The sequence below is a fragment of the Microtus oregoni genome, unplaced genomic scaffold, assembly GCF_018167655.1.
Source record: "Microtus oregoni isolate MIOR12 unplaced genomic scaffold, Mior012 000070F_ref0000104, whole genome shotgun sequence".
NCBI lineage: Eukaryota > Metazoa > Chordata > Mammalia > Rodentia > Cricetidae > Microtus > Microtus oregoni.
Genome location: NW_024543977.1, coordinates 5,985,735 through 6,010,397, shown reverse-complemented (window position 1 = coordinate 6,010,397; position 24,663 = coordinate 5,985,735). Strand labels below are relative to the sequence as shown.

Below are 24,663 nucleotides of genomic sequence, written 5' to 3'. Positions count from 1 at the left end.
CCAGTGCACACTAGTCCCCAGGAACTAATGGGATTTATTGCAAGACAAACAAAATAAATTTACCTTCAAAGTCTATATATTGCTGATGAAGGCAGTTAAAAAATTTCTTTGAATCTCTTCTTGTGTGAAAACTTTGCAATTCGTTAACCAAAATTGGAAAAACGCATAGCATGGGAATGTGAAAGCATGTTTTAGATTTAGGCTTATTTATCCTGGTGGCTGCCTTGGGTGCATAAGCCACAACAGCTTCTAAAACTCCTTTGCCAGACTTAACATCTTATGATTTGGATCATACAGTTGATGCTATTAATTTCCTTTCATTAAAACTTACTTTTACAGGTTTGGAAACAGTTCACCATGAGGTTTGGGGGGGGTTGTTTGTTTGTTTGTTTGTTTTGTTTTTTGAGACAGGGTTTCTGTGACTTTGGAATCTGTTCTGGAACTAGCTCTTGTAGACCAGGCTGGCCTCGAACTCACAGAGATCCACCTGCCTCTGCCTCCCGAGTGCTGGGATTAAAGGTGTGTGCCACCACCACCTGGCTCACCATGAGGTTTTTAAAAGCAAAATGCTTTCATTACTTTCAACAAGGGACATGTGACAAAAAACAGCAGTTCAATACTAACATCTACATGTATGTATGTGTGTGCCTTTGGAGACCAGAAAGTACTTCTTATCCCCTAAAGCTGCAGTTACAAGTGGTTCTAAGCCATCTCACATGGATACTAAGAACTAAACACAGATCCTCTGAAAGATCAGCAAGCACTGTTAACAACTGAACCCTCTTTCTAGCCTCTTGTAGGTGTGTGTGTGTGTGTGTGTGTGTGTGTGTGTATAAAACTCAGAAAAATGTTTGATTTGGAAAATGATAGGATCTCCCTGTTGCCAACCAAGAGAGCTATTCTTTGGTAACAGCAGCTGGTGATCATGTGTTAACTTCAAGATAATCTAGAAACAAAACTTGGACATTTCTTTGTTCTATAAGTTCATATAGTTCAGTGGTTAGTCTTTAAGTTGTATTCATGTACATATTGTTGAAAAAGTCAGCACTTTGTTTAAGTGATAAACTTTCCTATTATTGGCTAATGGAATAAAAGGACAAGTAACTTTATTTCCTAGTTTGTGCCCCTTAGAGTTATTAAGAATGAATGTATTAAAAATAACTCCAAACTAGATTTTATTATGTGTATGTCTTGCCATTGGGGTTGGCATAAGTATTTATTTTAAATACACCAGAATAAGTTGGAGTCCATTCCCAGACTTAACAGTAAACTTGTAAGACCTAACAGTTACACTCAAAAGAACACTCCAAGAGAGCATGTGTGGATCATCTCCAGGACAAACTGTTAGGTTATATAACAAGTATAAAGAAGAGTTCAGTATCACAGTGCACCATCTGGTCACTGTGTGTAGCACTAGCAGTAATCACAAAGAAATTTGGGGATTGAACAAGTATGTAAAAATTATTGGGAGTTCAATAAAGAAATTACAAGGTAAATTAGAAAATATTTTAAGTTAAATTAACCCAAAGCGTGGTACACCAAAACTTGTAGGATACAGTTGGAGAAAGGCAATTTTCATAGAGAATTTGTTCCCAGTAATGGGACAGCTTCACTCTTGTCACCATAATACCTGAGGAATTTCCGAAACTTTTAGAGGTCTGACTCAAACCAAACTGGGATTCATGGCTTCAACTCAGATAAACATTTGAAGACTAGCTTTGATAAAGCAGAGTTGGGGTTTAGTACAGAGCTTATAATAGAGATTCTCGCCATTGAAGAGGCACTTACTGGGAGACTGGAAATGATCATGTAGGTCCTCTGGATACCATGAACAATTTATATCAGCCAGATTTTAGACAATAACACATCCAGTAACTATAGTACAGGTATACACACCAACACCAAAAGCAGAAGAGGATTCATCAACAGTTTCTACACAGATCTACAAAACAAGGTCAGCAGGGTACATAAGAATGACAAACTAACCGTTATGGGTGACTTCTGTGCAAGAGTGGGATCCGAAGAAAGAATAGACATATGTCATGGGAACATATGGAGTCGGGCAAAGGAACAATAGAAGGGAACAACTGCTTGATCTCTGCTCTGCTATGCAAATGATTTGTATATATCCAACACAAAATCCAACAGGCCAAACCAGCAAGATGCAGGACATGGAAATCCCCTGACAAATGCACATACAGCCAAATTGACTACATTCTGGACAGCAGGAAACCCTTATCTAGCATCCAAAACAGCTGATCATTTCCTAACTTAGGTCAAATTACCAACTTGTTATGGCCAACATTCAACTGAAACTTAGGAGAGGCACACCAGGCGAGACAAACCGGAAGATCGATTGTAAACAACTGATGAATGCAGCTGTAGGAGAGAGTACTAGAGAACCGCTGGGAAAAAATGAGAGAAATCACTAAACAACCCTTACAAATATAGAAAGCAAATGAGAGAAAATCAAAGGAACTATACAGGAGGCTTTAAGGGAGAAATTTGGTTATGCAAAAAGGGCAGTACCAGTAGACTGGCTTACTGCAGAGAGGATCAACCTGGTGGACAAAAGAAGGAAGCTAAAGAGCAAATGAAGGGTCAAAACACCACAGCTATCTGTGCAGGGAGGTCAAAAGAAGAGCAAAGGATAGAGAGCTGTATATATAAGATATATGCAAAGAGCTCAAAGAGGCTAGATTCCATAATAAAACACATCTTGTCTACAAAACTATCAGGCAGATAACTGCCAGATATGCTCCTCAGATTCAGATGATTCAAATTGGGCAAGGTCATTTATTAACAGAACCAGGGGAAGTAAAGCAAAGATGGAGACGATACTTTGACACCCTATACAATGACCCTAATGCTGTCAGCGTAGACTACAATGAGAATCACTTCAGCAGCCACTCGAACAGCAGAGATGATGAGGAAATATTAAGTAGTGACAGGATTGAGATAGAGGAAGCTATCAAGAGAGCAAAATGCAGGAAGGCCCCAGGGGTGCATGGCATCACGGTGGAGGAGCTGGAGGCAGCTACAATAGGCTCAGGGGCCAAGGTGCTTCTCAAACTCTTCAGAGAGATATGAGAACATGAAGTGATTCCCACAGAATGGAAGCACTCAGTCGTAATTCCCATACACAAGAAGGACAAGCTGGACTGCTCAAATTATAGGGGCATTGTGCCACAGCAGCAAGACTTCTCCTCCATTATCCTGCAACGGATCAAAGGCAGAATAGAGGAGATCATAGCAAAGGTCCAGTGCAGATTCATGGCTAACAGGAACACAATAGATCAGGTCTTCCCTTTGAGGCAACTGGCAGAAAAATACAAAGAATTTGGAAAAGACTTATATATCTGTTACATTGACTTCAGGAAGGTATTTGGAAGCATTCAGAGGAAAGGACTTTGGGAACTACAGATACCCAGAGAAAATCATCAGAATACTAGGAGATGCCTTTAAAGATACCTTTGCACTAGTCAAAGTCTGTGGAGGACTAAGTGATCAGTTTAAGACAATCATAGGAGTGTTGCAGGGATGTGTCCTCTCACCACTACTCTGGAATTAATAGTAGCAACAGCCCTGGAGGATAAGGAGATAGGTGTGCAAAATAGGTGGTGTGCAAATCAATAACTTGTGTTTCACCAACGATACAGCAGTCCAAATGAGCAGCGGGCCATGGTAAATAGAGTGGTGGAAGTCAGTGAAAACCTTGGTGTAAAAGTAAACATTGGGAAGACTGAGATATAACACTTGGGAAGGGTGCACAGGATTTTAATATTGTAAAGAATCAGAACCTCACGCAATCAGTCAACTCTGTCTATCTGGGAGGAAACCTCAGTTCAAAGGAGGGAACTATTTCAGATGTCAAGAGGCAGATGGGGATAGTGAGGGCTGCATTCCAGGCACTAGGAAAGGTTTGGTCAGCAAGAGACAAAATGACAACAAAATTACAAGTATACGAGATACTTGTCTTGCCTTCTTTACAACTCCGAAATGAAACACTGGACAATGAAACACTCTTCCGAACAACGGCTGAATGTGTTTGAGACGGCATGTCTCAGGAAAATTCTAGGCATCACAGAAAGACATAGGCTGTGCAACAATGACATTAAGAAACTCCGTCATCTACAGAAGGAAATAAACTACAGGATATGGCAACCGCGCTTGAGGTGCTTATGCCATGTTATGAGAATGAATGACAGCAGATACCTGAAGATAGCACTGCTTGGAGGACTGCATGGATAAGGTGAAGAGGAAGACCCAAAAGATGCTGGGTAGACAGCATAAAGGAAAACTGTGGAACCTTAGGTATGACAATAACACAAGCATCTAGGACTGCCCAGGAGATGAACAACTGGAGAGCCACCATAAACGGGTTGCCCATGAATGATTAAGCATTTCTGGGGCATTGATGGTAATAATGATGGTGATGATGGTGATGATAGAGATTTAAGAACAAGTGTTGGGGGAAAGGTACTCCAGAGCATAGGTGTGGGCTTCTTACAAACCTGCCCTTCACCATCTTCACAATACTCAGACCTGCCAATTTAATGGGTTTGGAACTTACTGTTTTCAGAGATTGCTAAGGAATCTCAATGAGAGGACCACAATCAATAAAATCACAGGGGTACAGGAAGGTAGGGGATCTTACTGCAAACAGTGAGCAAATCTTACTGAGTCTTCTTCTTGAGATACTCAGAAAATGTCTTGGGAAAGGAGAGAAACCTACCAAAGGGAGTGCACATTTAGGATTAAAGCCCTTGTTTACTGTTATTTTAACATAAAGTGTCTCTATACAAAAGGAATATTATGTCTATATTGTCAGCTTTGACAAAAAATTCTAATTGTGCTTTCTTGCTTCTTAGTTGGTGAGAGACTTTAATCAGACTCTCAAGTAACAGGCTCCTTTCCTTTCTCTTACACCCATACTTTTTTATTTTGCCTCAAAATGGATAGCTACAGATGCTGTATGTGTATGTGTATACACGTGCATATACACAAACATGCATATATGCATGCCCCTGAGAATATGTAGATATCAGAAGACAGCATTGGGTGTTGATTTTCACTTTCTTCCTCTTTTGAAATAGAGCATTTCTGTTCATCTCTGCAGATTCCAAATTCCCTGGTTCACAAGCTTCCAGGGGCTTTCCTGTCTCTGCCTTCCATCTAACCAAACACTAGGATTGCAGATGTACATATTGCTTCATCTGACTTTCATGTGAGTTGTGGGGATCCAAATGGAAACCATCTTCCCCCAGAGTCCCTAGATATCTGTTTTTTAAAGAATGATCCAAAATTAAATTTAACCTCCCACCTTATCAACCTAGAAAGAGAACACCACGTACACAACCAATAGAAATAAAATAATAAATAGTAAACCACAAGTGGGGTGTGGTGGTACACACTTTTAATCCCAGCACTTAAAAGGCAGTGGCAGGCCCATCCCTGTTCATAGCTAGCCTGGTCTACATAGCAAATTACAGGCCAGCCGAGGCTACATAATGAGAGTTTGACTATAATAATAATATAACAATAATAATTATAAGGCTACATAATGTGACCTTGTCTCAGACAATAATGACAAGAACAACAAAGCACAAGTAAATGATGAAAACTACTGAAGAAAAGGAATGACTGGAAAAATTGGTTCTTACTGGCTTTGTGGGAGCCTAGGCAATTTGGATGCTCACCTTACTAGACCTGGATGGAGGTGGGTGGTCCTTGGACTTCCCACAGGTCAGGGAACCCTGATTGCTCTTTGGGCTGACGAGGGAGGGGGACTTGACTGGGGGAGGGGGAGAGAAATGGGAGGCGGTGGCGGTGAAGAGAAATAATCAATTGAAGAAAATGAACCTTTAGCCAGACCAACAGAGATGAAAGTCAACAGTCCAAATACTAAAGTCAACACTGAAAACAGAGCATCACTGCTTCTGTTACAGAAATGTAAAGGCTTATAAAGGAATACTAAGAACAAATACATTCTTCTGATTACTTCATTAAAATAAATAATTCCTAAAAGACAAAACCTATCTAGACTGACTCAAGAATAGAAAATTTGAACTTTTAACATGTAAAACAGTTGATTCAACCCACACAATATTCCTTCTCCCCTCTCTTCTCTTGCCTCTTCTCTTCTCTCTTCTTTCTCTTTCAGGCTCAGTTGAATTCTCTCAAAATTTTGAGGAAGAATTGACAATAGTCCATGTTTTCTCAGATGTGTAGAAAGGAATAACATGTTTCCCAGATTATTCTGTAAGACCAAGTAGAATTTAAACAAGAAAACCACACAAGAAAACTAGACAAACCTTTATAAATATAGATGCAAAACAGTCAGCAAAATACTAGTGTACTAAATGAAATAACTAAAAGAATTGTAAATCAGTACCAGGTGGGTTAATCTCAGGAATGCAAGATTGACTCAACATTATAAACCCCAAGGAACGTGTGTGTGTGTGTGTGTGTGTGTGTGTGTGTGTGTGTGTGTTTAAAAGCCATGTGTCATCTTAATAGAAACAGGATGCATTTAATGGCATTTAAGTCCTTCTTGTGAAAAGAATGAGCAGACAAAGAGTAGAAGATAACTTCTTACCCTGATGAAGGGCATCTCTGAAAACGTGTCAGCTCAGATACTTTGTGGTAGACGACTAAAATGCTTTCCCATCAAAGTTAGGAAAAGGAAAAGTCTTTGTTTTGTCTCTACCTTTATTCAGTGTTGTTCTGAAGGTTCTAACTGGCACAAGTAGACAAGGAAAGAGGTCCCAATTTGTATATCACAAGATTTTGCTTATAAAATCTCTTAAGAAACATGTTAAGAAAAAAATGGTGATACTAAAAATTAAGTATCAAGGCTCAAAGATACAAAATCAGCATAAATACCAGTTGCATTTTTATGCACTAGCCTTGAATCTGAAAATAACTAAGTAAAGCAACATTTACAGTAGCACCAAACCAAAAATAAATTTAACAAAAGAAGTTCAAGACTTGTAACACAAAATGCTAAAATAATTTCAAAATTAAAGCCTTAAATTAGGAAGGACATTCCAAGTTTTTACGGTGGGAGAGTTAACACTGTTAGCATGACAGTCCTACATACACTAAACTACATACTCAGTGCAAGCTCTGTGCAGTCAGGACTTTCCCATACTGCGTGTATTGACAATCTGATCTTTAAAATTTGAATGGAAATTCAAGGTACTTAGAGTTGCCAAACTTGGCTTGGAAAGCTGGGGGTGTGGGGAAGTGAGGAAATACTGATTCATCCTTCTTAGTATCATGACTTAAATTACAAATTATAATAAACATGGTACTGCAGTAGGGATAGGAGATGTGTAGAATAGAAGGAAGAATCCAAATGCACCCTAATATTTCTGCTACACTGTTTTTCAGTAAGGATGCCCAGAAAAATCAATAGGGATAGGATAACTTTTCACCAAGTGGTCCTAGAACAACAGCAACAATAACAACAAAAGGAAAACCCCTACATTATGTATAGAAGTTATGTAAAGACCTAAAGATAAAGGTAAAAAATTTGAAAAACTCTGAGAGGAAACCAAGGGTTGACATTTTTATGACTTGAGTTATGCAAAATAATTTATAAGATTGACACTCAAAGCACAAGTAACAAACTAAAAGTGGGTAAGTTGGCTTGCACCAAAATTAAGAACCTTCAAGGCTGAAATGACAAGCCAGGATATAAAAAGAGAATATTTGCAAATTATATCTGGTAAGAAGCTTGTATCCAGAATAGTTGAAGAACTTTTACAACTCATCAATAAAAAAAAGTAGCGTAATTAAATATGTACACATACATATACTTTTTTTTTTTTAGTGTCAGTGAGTAGGACTGGGCGGTGGTGGCACACACCTTTAATTCTAGCACACGGGAGGCAGGTCTTTGTGAGTTCAAGGCCAGCTTAGTCTACAAGAGCTAGTTCCAGGACATCCAGAGCGTTACACAGAGAAACCCTATCATACAAAAAACAAAAACAAGTTGCCAGTGAGCACATGAAAAGGTACTAAATGTCACTAGTCTTTTAAGAATTACCACAGTGCCATATGATAAAAAAGTAGAAACAGGCATTTCTGGGATTGTGTAGCACCTGGAGAATTCATATACTGCTAGTGAGGATTATATATGAAGTGTCATCAGACAACCTGACAGTTCTTAAGAAGGTTGAGCATGAAGTACCCGGTGACCTAGCCAGTGGCTAGGTAGAATATATCCATTCTGATTGTATATAGAACACATCAAAGGAGCATTTGTGATATGTAGATTGGCACCTTATAACCTAGCCTATAGCTGTGTGGAATATAGCCATTCTTGCTGTAGATAGAATAACCCTTTAAAAGGAGACATTGTGGCATGTCAGTTTTATCATAACCAATTGCTGATCGAGCTCCTCTTGGGTTTCTGTTGTGATGCTACATGCTAGATGTTAGATACTGAATACAAAGAACTGTGAGCCCACTCTCCTAAAGCTTCTCTATTGTTGGTACTAGGCATTATTAAATAAAATCACAAATATGAGAGAAATATATATTGAGGACTAGGAGAACCTTTGGAGGTGGAGCCTATTGGAAATAAGTTAGACCACTGTGAGAACATGCTCTTAAAGGGAATATTGGAGCCCCTACCCCTTCTTCTCGGTCTATCCTTTTGCTTCCTACCCATCATGAGAAGGAACAGCCTCCTCTGCTATTGCTCCTGTCACGAAATGTACTCCCCCACTATTGGCCCTGTAGTGCCTAGGCCAAATACCATCTGAAACTTTAGAGTCCATGAATAAAGTAAATCCTCCACTAAGTTAATTGTCTTAGGCATTTTATCATTACAGCGAACAAGTGCAGCATATGTAAATACTCTATTGAGAGGAAGCTGGTATGCTTAAGAAATTCAAGGAAGGCTGGGTAACTGGGGTGCAGAACTGGGGCAAGAAATAGAGGGTGAAGTGAGTCAGGAGCAGACCATGAAACCCCACAGAAGCATGTTTGGAGTATGTAGTTTTCTAGGCAGGGGATGATGCAACATGTGCCAGGAGATCAGCAGCGGAGAAGGGGAAACATGGATGTCAGAGGGCTTTTAGGAGATGGCACTGATGCAGTGTGATGTGCTCCATGGCAGAGAAGGTGAGAGGGAGAGTGCAAGCCACAGCTCTGAGATGTGGCTTTTTTTAAAAAAATATTTATTTATTATGTATACAATATTCTGTCTGTGTGTATGCCCGAAGGCCAGAAGAGGGCACCAGACCCCATTACAGATGGTTGTGAGCCACCATGTGGTTGCTGGGAATTGAACTCAGGACCTTTGGAAGAGCAGGCAACGCTCTTAACCTCTGAGCCATCTCTCCAGCCCGATGTGAGATGTGGCTTTTGAAAATGAAAATGTTGCAGTACAAATTTCAGCCAGAAAATCCCCCTTGGATTTTATTTTAAAGCACCTCAGGAAACATGGCTGCTTGCTTTCTGCTGGGAAGTATCGTTTTCTTACTATGCTAGTCACACATATTATAGAATTGTGCAGCTTATTGATAGCAAGTGCTTTGAGAAAGCAAAAATTTAAGAAAATTTGGCAAATACTTTATAACATTGGCCATATTAATTTTGCTCTGAGCCTTGTCCTCATAAGAACCCTAGTATCTTATGTCCTTGGCCTGATGCTATGGAGATCATCTGTCATTTAAGTTTCTTCATGTTTCTGTAAGTAATGAAAGCAGACTCTGAAGTAATTGTCTGGCACATAGCTGCCTTCCTTATTCTTTGGAATAAGTTCACTTTTAGCCATTTCTTATTTCCTTGGCCAGTCAAACTCCTCAAATGTCAAGTTCTTCAGTGTTTTTATTCTGAAGTTATTGAAGTTACCATCTTTCATTGTAACTTCTAAAGGCCACTTTAGCAAATAACACTATGCTGAAATAAATTTTAAGTATTTAGTTAAATAATTTTAATAACACCAACTTTTTCAAATGCCCACTAAAGAATCTGTTATTCTGTATGTTGTTGGATTTGGAATACCAGCAGTCTTCAGAGCTAAAAAAGTAATAGAAACAAAGACAACATGCAAGTGAGTGCGGGTTAAGTTTACTGTAGTGTGGCAGTTGAACATTCCTGCTAGCATACCAGTAAGGGACAAACAGTAGAGCTGTGTAAATGTTCTCTGCTCATAGCAAAGCTGCAAGGAAATTTAAGTAAGAAAGTTCAGAAGTCATTTAGAGATAGCACTAGTGACTTTCGGCACCCTTTTCCTGGGACAATATCGTCAACATGTATTCCAGTGAGCAGCACACAGGAAGGAATAGGGACTTGGATGCCCATTCTTTCCTTGTGAACACTGAAAACCCCTCCATCTGAGCCCTTCAATTTTTGTTATTGTCTAGAAAGGCTCAGTAAAGCTTAGCTGTTTATTATTAACTGTTAAGTGTATCGCATTGTTTTCTACATGTACTTAATCTATGATACATTTTAATTTCTGAGAATTGTCACCTAAAATGGAAATTTTACAAGAAAAGAACAAATGGTGAAGTTAAAGGACAAAGCATGGTGCCTGTCCACAAGTCTCAAGAAGAGATTTACTCCTTGTGTAAGCTTAGATAATTCACATAAGCCATTCATGCCAGAGTATCTTTATGTGTAAAATAGGGATCATAGAAATACCCATTTCATGGCTGTAATTAAACTAACACATGCTGCGAATACTGCTTGGTACATTTAGTCTAAAATATTCATGCATTTGTTTGTTTGTTTGTTTGTTTATTCTTGCTGCAGTTGCTATTTAGTAGTGTAGCTTACTCCTGCGTGTACATGAGAGCTTAGTTCCATTCTGGTGGTGGTGGTAGACTTCCTCATATGTGGGGGTGGGGCTAGGATGGCCTTAAAGATAAAGACACTTACTACTAAATCAGTGTCCTCAATCTTCCTAATGCTGCGATCCTTTAATACAGTCCCTCATGCTGTGTTGACCCCAACCATAAAATTCTCATTGTTATGCTATAGCTGTAAGTTTTACTACTGTTATGAATCATAATGTAAACATCTGATATGCAGGATATCTGATGTGACCCCCCCAAAAGGTTGCTGCCCACAAGTTGAGAACTGCTGTACTAAGAGGTATGAATCAGATGTTCTAAACCATTGATTTAGGATAACATTATAATTCACAGGCCACTTTAGGCCTATAATCTAAGAATGCTTTCTTTTCTCTCTCTCTCTCTCTGTCTCTCTCTCTCTCTCTCTCTCTCGTTCTCTCTCTCTCTTTTTTTTTTTTCAGACAGCTTCTCTCTCTGTCTCCCTGGCTGACCTAGAACTCTTTGTATAGGTCAAGCTGACCTGGAACTCAGAGTCTGTCTTTGCCTCCCAAGTGCTGGGATTAAAGGCCTATTTTATCATGTCTGAATAGACTTTTACATTTCTGAATTATTAGGAAAAAAAAAACCTAAAAGATTATGCTCATGACAAATGAAAATTAGACAGTTTGGTTTCAGTATTCAGGAAAGGGGTGGAGTAATTTTGTAGGTATTCTTTATTTTGTTTTATTAGTAGGAGAGTAGTGAGAGACAGTGGGCACCTCAGAGCCACAAAACTGGAAATACTTCCTGAGCCTTTATAGAAGTTCCCATTACTTGTTTGTATGGTCATTGATTGTGTTAATTAACAAATAAACTTAAGATTTTTAACTATCCTGCTTTGACAAAAGATGAACACATACATACAGAAGCATATGATTTTCACCAGTCATTTTTATGGCCATAAAATGTCTACTCTATTTTTTTCAAGTATGTGTTCGTGTGCGGAACCCAGAGGCATTGAGTTCCTTAGAGCTGTAGTTACAGGTAGTTGTGAGCTGCCAAATGGGGATGCTAGAAATCAAACCCAGGTCTTCTGCAAGAGCAGACAGTGCTCTTACATGCTGAACCATCTCTCCAGCCCCACGAAGTTTCTATTTTGATATGATTTAGAAAAAGTATAACTTCTGTCTTGCTTCAGATTGCCTCAAAGCTGGAATGCAAGTTCATGAATAAATTCAGTTGTGCAAAAACTGACAGACCCCAAAGCCTTAGGTTTTCATTAGTGATTGTTAAGATTTGGCTTCTTCTCATTAATTATCAAGAGCAAAATCTGATGTGTAAGTGTATGAATGTGGGTATTGTTTGTATCTGAGTGTGTATTAAGGAAGTTTGTTAAACTTTTTTTTTTTTGCTTATGATAGATTTTGAAGCAGTCTAACAGTAATTGATTTTAGTAACAGCATGCCTTTAGAATATAATAGCAGTAGAATCCTTTCAAAGGTCACTTGTTCTGTTAAAGGCTTTGCCTTTGTGATTCAGAGTTTAGTTTTGGGAGGCCGGAGGTGGAGGTTTGGAGCATTATGCTTAGGGGACATATGCTTTAATTTTGTCACACCAGTCAGTCATTTGGGCAAGTAATCTTTGTTCCTGTCCTCATCTGGGTTTAACTGTGTGTATTTTGTTGATTGTGTAACCTTTATAAATAGAAGTATTTTGTCTTAGAATGTCTGTAAAATCTTGTATCTCCTTTTGTCTAGGTTTATATTCTTTAAAGTCGATTTGTCAAATATATTTGAATGATGACTCTCCAAGGCTCTTGGAGTAATGGGATCAAGACAGATGTGAACCCTGCCCTTGTAGAGTCTTGAGTCTTCTGAGGAAGATACACATTAAATTACATCAATATAAGTATGATCTGTATTGGGAGAAGAGAATTAAATTGTACAAGGGCGATATAGCATCTCAGAACTTCAGCTCATCTGGGTAAGTCAGAATACTTGTCTCTTCAGATTATTTTTGAGTTTTATACTGATATTTTAAATGATCTATTAGTAAATTGAAATTATTTTCAATTGGAAAAATATAGAAAGACAAAAAGTTGATGAACTTACATATAATATCATTTCAGTAGAACTACAATCTTCTGAATTTCTTTTTAATGGCTGATAGATAGGTTTTTATAGTTGATTTTTCTAGAAAAGTATTTATTGAGTATAATGTCATGTGAAATTGAGAAAGGCACAGATAATTTTCTAAGTACTCTAAGTTTATCTTATTTGAAAATCAAAATAAGTATTTGCCCTTGAACAGAAAAGTATCTTAAAGTAAATTCTAGCTACAGGTTTCCTCTCTCTTACAATAGTGACTAACTGCTCTTAGAATAAAGCACATGGCTGTTGAGTGTACATGGAGTGTTCTTATACAAACCTGGACAGTATAGCCCACTGCACACATGTGTTATGTGGCATAGACTATTGTTCCTTTAGCTGCAAACCCATGCAGCACATCACCTAACTGAATTCTGTAGACATTTAACACCATGCTTTGTGTGTATCTACATCTGGAAACAGTACAGGAAAAGTGAAGCTAGCATACCTTTGTAAGGCAGACATCAGAATAGAACTTACAGAACCTATGTGAAGGTGTTCCTTCCTCATCAGCAAGGAAATGAGGCATAAGAACACGTGACTGGAATGTCTCCTCTGGTTGGCCTCTACCCTAAAGAGAAACTCAATTTACTTTTAAAATTTCATTTCTTACTTTATTTACTTACTCAATTTATTTAATTACTTTATTTCTTTATTATAATTAATGTATTAGTGCTGTTACTTTTTTACTTTGTTAAGTTTTAATTTTTTTTACATGTTACTTATTTTCTGGGGTGGCAAGACTGGCAGTCCCCGGCAGGGATCCATCACGCTGCCTGTGAGAGACAGATTGGAAGCAGAAGGAAGAGCTGCCTGCCTCAGTGGAGGACTGGGGAGGGAGTGGGGCAGACCATTACACTGCTGCCTTCTGCTTTTTATATTCTTTGTGCTCCCTCCTCTGTAATGTTCACTGAGACTGGATAAGGGAAGTTTGATTGCCCTTTTAGGACTACACATTCCCTGGTTGCTTAATCTCAGCAATTTGACCAACTTTGAGTATTCATATTAACCTCTGGTCAAGATTTACAGAAGCATTGATCTTTAGGTATAAACATAAATATTTAGAAGACAGTTTAACAATATGACCATTTAGCAAAACAATAGCAGTAGGTTCCATACCAGGGCCTGTGACTGACTAGTCATGGGTTTTTGACAGGCTGAATAGTACCAGGCATGAATTCCCTCTGTGGAGCAAGCCTTCAGTCCAGATAGAAAGCAGATGGCCACACATATAACAATCACACCACTATTGTACCAGTGGACATATCTTGTCTGGCATGTCATTGTTGTAACACAAAGGTCCACTGTGGGTAAGACTGTTGGTGACTTATTTGCTATCAGCCTGCATTGTACCTGCTGGTACAATGAAAGATATCCAGAAAGGAGCAAGAGTCAGGCTACTTCCAGCTTGGTTTCTCTTCCTAGCAACTAAAATGTGTGATGTCTTCAATAATAGGTAGAGTGGCTTTCCCCCATTTTTAAACTGATTGTTTTGTCTTAATCTGAATGATATCTTTACAAATTCTGGATATTAGCATCATGTGAACTTATTATATGATCTGAAAATAACTTTCCATCAGTTGCCTTTTTATTATTGCCTTTGATTCACAGAAGTATTTATTGTATGTATTATCTATTTTCATTTCCTGTGTATTTGTTGTCATAGCTGTTATATTTGGTTTTGATAATTTTATCTTCACTATCTTTTTTATTGATTTTTATTGAGCTCTACATCTTTCTTTGCTCCCCTCCCTACTTCTTCCCTCCCCCCTTCAAACCTCCCACAAGGTCCCCATGCTCCCAATTTACTCAGGAGATCTTGTCTTTTTCTACTTCCCATGTAGATTAGATCTATTAGATCACTTAGTGTCCTCAATGTTGTCTAAGTTCTCTGGGATTGTGGTTTGTACACTGGTTTTCTTTGATTTATGTTTAAAAACCACCTATGAGTGAGTACATGTGATAATTGTCTTTCTATGTCTGGGTTACCTCACTCAAAATAATGTTTTCTAGCTCCATCCATTTTCCTGCAAAATTCAAGATGCCTGTTTTTATTTGTTTGTTTGTTTTCTGTGTAGTACTCCATTTTCTAAATGTACCATATTTTCCTTATCCATTCTTTGGTCAAGGGACATTTAGGTTGTTTCCAGGTTCTAGCTGTGACAGACAATGCTGCTAGGAACATAGTTGAGCACATGTCCTTGTGGCACTATATCTTTACTATTTTTGTAAGAACAAAATATAATGGAACATTTAAAAATTAATTTAAAGAAATTTCATTCACTAGGTTAGTTACAGTTTTAAGTACAAAGTATATGTTGAAATAGGGATTGGTAAAATAGTGTTGGTGACTAGCTTCAATAAAACTTGTATGTTCTAGGGTAGGAACTTGAGGATTAGAATTATTAAGCAAACGGAACAGTGGTATAAGAGAAATAAGAGACAGAAACAGAACAGCATCAGGAAGGACATTCAGTGAATACTGAATCTACCTCATTTATTTTCCACATGCTTATATATTTTACTCCAAAAGGGGAGGGGGCAGGCTATAGACTTCATTAACATGATATAAGGAATAGACTTGAATTCTCCAACCTTTGGTCCAGGTGGAGTGGATTCACCTCTACACCTAAAATACTAATTAACCACACACAAGGTCAGAATCTCTTATTTGTAGCCACATCTGTTGTCAACAAAAATAAGCTCAGACTCTCTTACCTCCAGTCAAGATAGAACAGGCTCACAACTCTGTGGGCCTTCACAGAATAGATGGTGGAAATGTGGCAAAGAAATGAGAACGGAAGGTGAGGAAGGCTCTCCTTGCAGTTTCCTTTGAATTATTATCTCTGAGTATCCACAGTAAATTGATGTGGAAATCTTTTGCTGCCTTACTACATTCTTCTCACCTTTCTGTGACCTAGTGTCTTGTATTCAGTTAATATTGCCAATAAAAACATTTGAAGTCTTAATCTAAAGTTAGCTTTAAAGTTTAGACAAGTAAAAGATGTTCTTAAATTACTTAATGTTATCTCAGTTCGTGATTGTATCTGATCAACAACAGGACCATTTAACACTAGTTGTTAATTAGTGGTTTTCAAGACCATCAGCATTGAGCAAGCTGTCTAGAAACATCTCTGCTGAGTTCAGGAAAATACACAAAGAACCAGTTCTTGGGTGGTTTCCTATGGCATTGTGTCTCAATAGAATTTAAGGAATTTATTTCTTCACATTCCATTTCTGTTGCCACTAGTTTTTTTTTCTGCCTGAATCTTTTCCTGTTCATTGGTTCTAACACAAAGGTTGGTAGTCTTACTTGCCTAATTTTTCCTCACTGCCCATCAGAGTCATCTTTCACTGGCCTCAGCTCTAATCCCTGTCCTCGAGCACTTGTAAGAATTAAAGCAAGCCAATTGTAGTCTGTGAGTATCTACACAATTTCAGGGCCCTGGAGAACTCAATAGCAAACATGTCCTCATGCCAGGTCAGGTGGCTTCCTTTCCTACCTGAAGCTCAGTTCATATGTTGGTGAGATGCTAGGAACCTGAGTTAACAGGATCTCATTGAGCTTGGGTGTTGCTACTAGTGCATCTTATCCTCACAATACATAAAGCAGCTTGATTCTTAAAGCTTAGGAATAGGAGCTGAGGAGAAGGCTCAGACAATAAAAGCACTTGACATACAAATGTGAGGTTAACTTAGTTTGGATTTCTAGAGCCCATACAAAGCCAGGCCCAGTGACATAGATAAGTAATCCCAGAACTCCTGTGGCATAATAAAGGGTGGAGACAGGCTAATGCCCAGATTGTGAGCCAACTAGCCTGTCATACAGAGGAGCAAAGAAAAGACTATTTCAACCAAGTAAGGACTGGCATCCATAGTAGCTCTCTGACCTTCTCATACACACTGTATAATGTCCATACCCCCCCCCACACACACACACACATACAGAAAGGACTTTTAAAAACTCAATCATATTGAGCTGTTGGAATACTGTGTTCCTTTCCCTCTTAACTTTCAATAAATAGAGATGTTGACTATAAGCAAATTCCCAGCAAGCATATGACAATAGGAAGTCGTAATGAGTGACCATAGGAGGCAATAACTATGACAGATAAGACTCTTTGTTCAGTATTACATCCAAAGGCATTTGAAGTTTTTGACTCTTAAATAAAACTTTGTAACAGATACCACATTTTCTGTAAAACAAGTCCAGGAGTGCCAATTTCATTACATCAGACTTTCCAGTTGAGCCTTATGAAAATGGAAATTCCAAGTTTTGTATGGTGGTTTTGTTCTGCTAGGCCTCTTTTCAAACCATTTTGCTCTAGGCATGAGTGAGCTAATCTCATTTGAGAAGATGTGTTCATTAGCAAAATTGTACCAAAATAAATTTCTCTAAGGTCATAGCATTTAATTTAATAGTATTATGATAATAACTGCCATAATTAGTTTCGGATTTGCCTTCTTTCCCAAAGGACAAGAATTTTTGTAGTCTTGGATATACACTTAAGGCATAAGAATGACAGCAAAATTAATGTCATGGCCTTCAGAGCTTGTTTATGGATTTTTTTTGTTGGGCTCTAAAGGACTTAGGGAACAACATTGTACATCGAAAATAAATCACTTAGGATGTGCAAGATAAAATTGGGTTAATTGGGTTCACCTGATCCTCAGCTAGGCCACACCTCAGTCAACCCAACATTTCCTATTAGTCAAGGAAGCATGATTTTATAATTAGCAAATTACCTCATAACTACACAAAAATGCTTAAAGAATACTTTCTTCAAATAAAATATGTAGGATTTCTTCTACTTATTATTTTAATCTAGTTTGTTTTTAATTAAGAAATCACTTTGTCTTTTTATATTCATAGCAAGAATGTTCTGGTGCTTTCAGGGCAGGTCTCTTGAACACGTACCCACTTTTATTTCGGGGATATGGGCAGCACACTGTCCTACAACTGGAGTTCTACACTCACTCTTCTAAGCCCTTAGACTCTGAACCCTGCTTTTCATTCATTGTCAGGGTTTGTGTATCAACAAAATGGACTGTTGACACATCCATATAAAATCCAGAGAAACATGGAGGTACAAATGTTAGAGTTTTGAGGCTTTTGTAGCTAACTGAAAAATATGCCCACAATTTTCTCAAATAGTTTTAAGGTATTTTCTTATGTTGTTAGTTTCATCAGTAGTTTTATTTCTAAATATTTCTGACAGTTCCATATATGTATATAATGTATTTTTGTCATTATCAGCCTCATAACTACTAGAGCTTTTCCTTCTCCTGTTGAATCCCTCCATCCCAAGGCCCTCCCTTCTTTCCTTTTTGTATGTATGTGATCCACTGAATTTACTTAGTGCTGTTTGTAGGAGTATGTGTTGGAAATTATTTATTGGACCATGAAAACCTGCTAGTAGTTGTACCACAAAGAAAATCACATGTACCCACAATACTTAACTGACAGTAGTCCCTCAGGAGGGGTAGGTAGGGCCTATGAGCCCCTTCTTCATCCTTGTTGAAATGTTGATGGGCTTCATCTTCTCCAGATCTTGTGTAGACAACCACAGTTTCAATGAGTTCATGACTAAAATCTAGAAGACATTGTTTTTCAGCATCCTTTCCTAGTTTTTATTTTTACATTCCTTCTACTTGCTCTTCATGATGGGCTTCAAACTTTAGAAAGGGTTGGTAAAGATGTCCCACTTTGAACTGAATGTTCAACAGTCATTTATTCTTAGCATCTTAATCAGTTATGAGTCTCTGCATTAAAACTGCTCACTGCAAAATTAGCTTATTTCTCACCAACGTTGAGAGCAGCACTTATCTATGGATATAAACATAAATATTTATAAGGCAACTTGAAAACATGTTCATCTAACAAAACAACAGTAGTATATTCTCTTGTGGGCCTGTGTGCTCCTGAGCCGTGGACCTTTGACCAGTTCTACAAATACCAGGTGTGAATTCCCTCCTGAGGGCCAGCCTCCAGTCCAACTTTAGAAAGCAATTGGTTGCCCCTATAACCATTGCCTCATCTTACTATTATAGTTTACATGACTTTCAGTAGTTATGTGGGATTGTTAATGACTTCTTTCCTTCAGTGTCCTACATAACATCTTCTAGTACTATGAATGCTAGATCTTAGGGAGGAATTTTCCAGGTCAGTTCCAGCTTGATTTCTCTCTATCCTGTAACTAAAGTGTGGTATCTTAATTCTGGTGGTAATCAAAAGCACTAGCAATAACCTATGTTGGTTTATGGGCCTCTGAAGCCTCCCTGATCAGCAGCTTATAGGGAGATATCCCATACCTGACACTAGAATTTTTATTTAAAAACCCATTATTTCCTCTAGGTTATCTACCCACAGAGGGTACCTCTATTCAATTTTTATGCTTTTATTTTTGATAAGCTTACAAACTAGTAGGTTTTCATGTATCTTTTTCATATATACTTAGTTTTGGTTAACACTCCTCCTTACCCCCTCTTCTCCACCCTCTCCACCACCATTTCCACTGAAACCTTTCTTCCTTCGGTTATATCCCTAGTTTATGCGATGTGTCTTCTACTACTGATCCCTCTTTTAAGGCCTTTCCCACTCTGTTTCTATCTCCTTGGCCTCTACAAACACTCCAAGTTAAAAATACACTAATCTGAGAATTTAAGCTAGGATATGAGAGTGAATGTATGAATTTGCCTTTTCAGGGTCTATATTACCTCATTTAGTATAATATTTTCCATTTTTGAGCCATTCTGCTGCAGATTTTGCTGTTGAGTTTTTCTTTAGCTGAATAAAATTCCTGTGTGTGTGTGTGTGTGTGTGTGTGTGTGTGTGTGTGTGTAACTTTATTTTCATTACCTAGTCATCATTCATCATTTGACAAGCATCTGGTCTGGTTCCATTACCTGACTATTGTGAATAAAGCATCAATTGAACATGAATATATACTTTATGTGTACACATAGAGGCAAGAAGTCAATGCCCTGTCTTTTTCGATGGTTCTAATTTGCTTCTGCATTTAAATGTGGGCCTGGAAACTGAATCAGTCCTTATACTTTTCCCCCAGTACTGATACTTAAAAACTTCAAGAGACTACATGTTTAAAACAGAATCTTGCTGTACAGTTCACACAAAAGTACCCACCAAACATTGGACAAATGGATGAAAACATGCTGAGATACATCATTACAAAATTTTCTAACGTTGACCAGGCTTGGCACACCTTTCATCCCAGCATTTGAGAAAACAGTGGCAGGCAGATATCTATGAGTTCCAGGACAGCCTGGTCTACATAGTAAGTTCCAGCCCAGCCAGAGCTACAATATTGAGCCCCTGTGTCAAAATAAGATAAAATAAAATAATTTTTAAAAATTTAACATGATTTCTATAAAGAAATAAATAAATTGTATGCAAAGCATTGAAGTCTTCATTGTCTTTATACTGATATGTCAACCAGAGGAGACTGGGATAATGCTTTTGGGTTTCAGTCTAAAATTCTATACTTAGAGATTGTTATTAATTATCATTAATCTTTGTTTTTGTTGTTTGAGAGATAGTCATTTTTCATTCTTCATGGAAAGACAGCAGTAGATATTACCTAAAACTGAACAATCCAGAAATACAATTATAAATATTTAGTTAACACAGGTGGATGTATTGATATCTGAATATTGATCAAATAAGGTTCAAGAGCTAAGAATTAAATGTGCTTGTCTCTGAGCAAGAGAATGTGATGTCTATATCTTTAAAATAAAATAGATATATTAAATACAGCTTTGACTTAAAAGTTTTAATTTAAAATTAAAAAGGAAAACATTATTTCTAGCTGCACAGAAAGAGTTGGTACAAAAGATGAAAGAGTGAAGGCAGGAGAAAACTCTAGAAGGCAGGAAGAGAAGACCTTCTGGCTGGGGCAGCAGCATGGGGGTGGAGCAGAGAGTGGCTTTGCTGGAGGCATGTGCAGCATTTTCTTCATAGGTGACCAAATGCAATGTGTAGGCAGTGAATATTTTCTCCTGGAACCAGAAGAAAATACAACCAGACTGAAAATAACAGTTTAACATTGTAGTTAGAGCCACCAAAGTTGAAGGAAGTTTTAAAAACAAAAAAAAAACTTTGTAAAGGGTAAAGAAGTGAGTTTCTGAGCTAGAATTTTTCTGAACTTCCTGCCTTTGTTGATGCAGAAAATGACCTCAAAACATTGTTAACCTGTCTAGGTGAGAATACAGGCATCACTTAAGGAACACAGAGACATGGGTGTATACACATTTTGTAAAGACAGACAGATCTTGCAACTGGAAACCTAACATTTACCTTTTACGTATATTCTATTCTGATTTTTTCTATTATTTATTGACAAAGATATAATGAATGTTTCTTTTGAAATAATTCTAAAAAACTTTACTTCCATATTAGCACCCTGTTTTTAAATACTGATTTTTTACAAAATATTTATAACACGCAGAATCTAATTTAATACTTTTTTCAACTAATAAGTTAAATAATATTTTTCTATCCCTTTCTACGTTGTAAAAACTAAAGATGTATTACAGTAAGAAGAAGTGGGGGCTAGAGAGGTAGCTCCAAGATCAAGAGTACTTACTGCTCTTTTCAAAGACCTGGATGTGGTTCCCAGTATCCATGTTGTAGGTTATAACCATCTATATCTCTAGTTCCAGGGAATTCAGTGCCTTCCTCTGTTCTCTGTGGACACAGGCATGCATGTGGTACATAGACATACACATGAGCAAAACACTCATACACATATGTAGCAACTCAGTTAAGAGTGGTCCTCTCTCCACTCAACTCTACTGATACAGTGAGTTTTTAATGTTTTACACACAGGTGATTGGGCTAAATATGACCTTAAAAATTAATGGTCAGCCCTGTGTTTTAGCATTTTTTATTTGGCCAGCAGTCATGTCCCTCTGAGAAGACCACCTTAACAGGTCTGAAGAGTAGAAGAAATATTGCTTAAATGTAAAGAAATTCTTTGCATTTTACTTAATACTAATACACAACTATTTGGAAGACAATACTAGTATTAGTGCAAACATTAATATAAGCATTAAAAATTTCAAAATAGATCAAAATTTACTATATAGATAAGTTTTATCTTCTCTGATCCTTTAATACCAAATCCTTATGATTTGAAATTTTTATTTTTACTTTTTTTTTTCCAGAACAGGGTTTGAACCAAGGGTGTTGTGCATGTTAGGCAAGTGGTCTAGTACTGAGCAACATCTCCAGTTATTTGCCTTTTAAATAGAACAGATTAAGATAGGAACAAACATTGCTACAGTTGAGTATATGGGGAGTACTATTACCAGTTACAATATTTTACTAATAGACTTTTTTTTATTTTAAAAAATTAAACATCAAGTTATTTAGATTCTCTTAATCTTGAGAAATCCTGAATTCCATCGCTGCTTACAAGTTTGTGCTGTTAAAGCAATGAAGTACAGCACACCCACTTTGAATGGGCAGTTGCTTATAAAGTTAAATAGTGCTACTCCTAGGTTTTTATCCAACAGATATAAAACCATTTGCCTGTTCAGAAATTGAACATATACATTTATTACATTTATTTTGATAACCTAAAGTTGACAAATGCCCATTAGTGAACAAATGCCCAGTGGAATACTGTCCCAGACTAAAAAGAGTTCTAGTGAAGAATGGGCTGTCACCTGCAGATTCACTAACTGTTCTAGCATCAAATCTGAAGTCTTACAGGACTCTCATAGTGTTATACCTTAAAATCAAGAACCATGAGATGACAACAGACTCAAACATAAAAGAAGCTCTATCAAAGGGTCAGCTGCCAGCCAGGCTAGATCTGTAGCATATGCCAATGTGTAAAAAAGAGCCTGGGCGCAGTCCTGCATGGCTAAGCCTGTCACTGAAGCAGATGATGAAAAGGATCACAAGTCTGAGGCTAGCCTAGTCTACAAAGCAAGCTGTTGTCTCAAACAATAAGCTAGAAAAGTTGTTCAAAGAGAATAAATACCCGCCATGCACAGGGCTCTCAGTCTCAGCAGCAGGATTCATACATTCTCAAAAGTTGCTGGTTTTAAAACACCAAAAGGTTCATTGCCTGATTTTATATTGCCAATTTAATACTTTCACATTTTAATATCTACTGGGCATATTTATTATGACATTTATCCTAATAACAGCATGTCTGTCTGATGATGTATGACATATTTATTTCCTAGGAAATAGTTTTCTGGAAATGCTAATCTAAATCAACAACTAAACTGAATCTTGGGGTGAATTCCTATACAAACATGCTAGAACATACCACACAGATTCTCAGCATGGCCTAATGTCAGCAAACTATGACATCAGCAAGGCCTGGAACAAGTGATTGTCTCTTCTGAGGTTCGTTACCTAAATTTCTTTTTAGGAAACTTGGCAAGGAAATGTAACGAAGGTAAGCAGTGCCCACCTTAGAGTACATCAATAAGAAGGAAATGGAAATTTTCCATTTCCAGCATAATGAAGTCACTTTCTCAATTTACCACTGCATCAGATTTTATGTTCAGTCAATTCTCTTATAGTAATTAATACTCAGAGCAGTTATATATGTAGCTTATTAAGCTCATTATTATAGATTTTGCTGGTTTCATTGTTTGTTTTTTTCTGATAGATTTTTCTACATTAATATACTTTTCACTTTTTCAAGTTTTTTAAAAAGCCAGATTATGATTTTTACAGATCTTTTTATACCTTGAAGGAAGTGTGGAAACTTTACCATGGTGCCCTGAATGCATAGGACTTCTTTTGTATGAAGTTTGAAAACTAAAAGTCAGGTTTTTTGTTATTGTTTAGTTCCTCTTTACCTCTGCTATTTTTGTATAATAAACTCTCATCCTAGCTAATCATGAGATGTTGCATTATGATATGGTTCAGGGTTTTCTTTAGTGTTAGTTTGCTAATTGCACTGTGTATTTTTCAAATAAATTGATTGAAATCCAGCCACCCTTTCCACGGCAGTCAACTATAGCTCTCAAGTTTTCCACTCCAGATACCAACATGCTGAGGGTACAGTTAAAGTTATTTTAAAGATCCTAAAAAGCCAAAACAATCTTGAGTGAAAAGAACAAAGATACTTGTACAAAATAGGACTTCAAAATATACTGAAAATTCTAGTGATGAGACAGCTTTCTTTGTATTTGCATGACACACAGCATACCTAAGGACTGTAATAAACAACCCTGCCCATCTGTAGACAGCCAGTTTTCAAAAAAGAGTTCCTAACCACATATAGTGGAGGAAGGACAGTCTTCTCAATAGACAATGTTGGAACCATTGGACAGCTAAAGTTAGAAGAATGAAAATAGACTCCTTCTTCTCAGCAGTTCTAAAAACTACTCAAAGCTGTTTGAAATTTAAGTATAAGATACAATAGAACTAAAAGAAAACAGAAAAGGGCTAGATAGTGGTGGTACATACCTTTAATCCCAGCACTCAGGAGGTAGAGAGAGGTAGATTTCTGTGAGTTCAAGGCCAGCTTGGTGTACAGAGTGAGTTCTAGGACTGGCTCTAAAGCTATAGAGAAACCCTGTCTCAAAAAATAAAAATAAAAAAAAAGAATGAATGAAAGAAATAAAAGAGAAAACACAGAGAAATGCTTCAGGACTTTGGAGTGAACAACAGTTTTTTTTGACAGCAAATAAAATCAATTAATTAAATTACATCAAACTAAAAAACTTTCTGCCAGCAA

At 37.4% G+C, this 24,663-nt stretch overlaps 1 protein-coding gene across 4 annotated transcripts in view; it reads left to right on the top strand.

Annotated features, from left to right (window-relative positions):
- Positions 1-24,663, top strand: part of Znf438 (zinc finger protein 438) — a 135,049-nt gene that overhangs the window by 64,135 nt on the left and 46,251 nt on the right. For all 4 annotated transcript variants that reach the window (XM_041641581.1, XM_041641584.1, XM_041641582.1 and 1 more), the window contains one exon: positions 12,548-12,773. The gene's annotated coding sequence lies outside the window, so the exon portion shown is untranslated. The remainder of the gene's footprint in view (positions 1-12,547; positions 12,774-24,663) is intronic.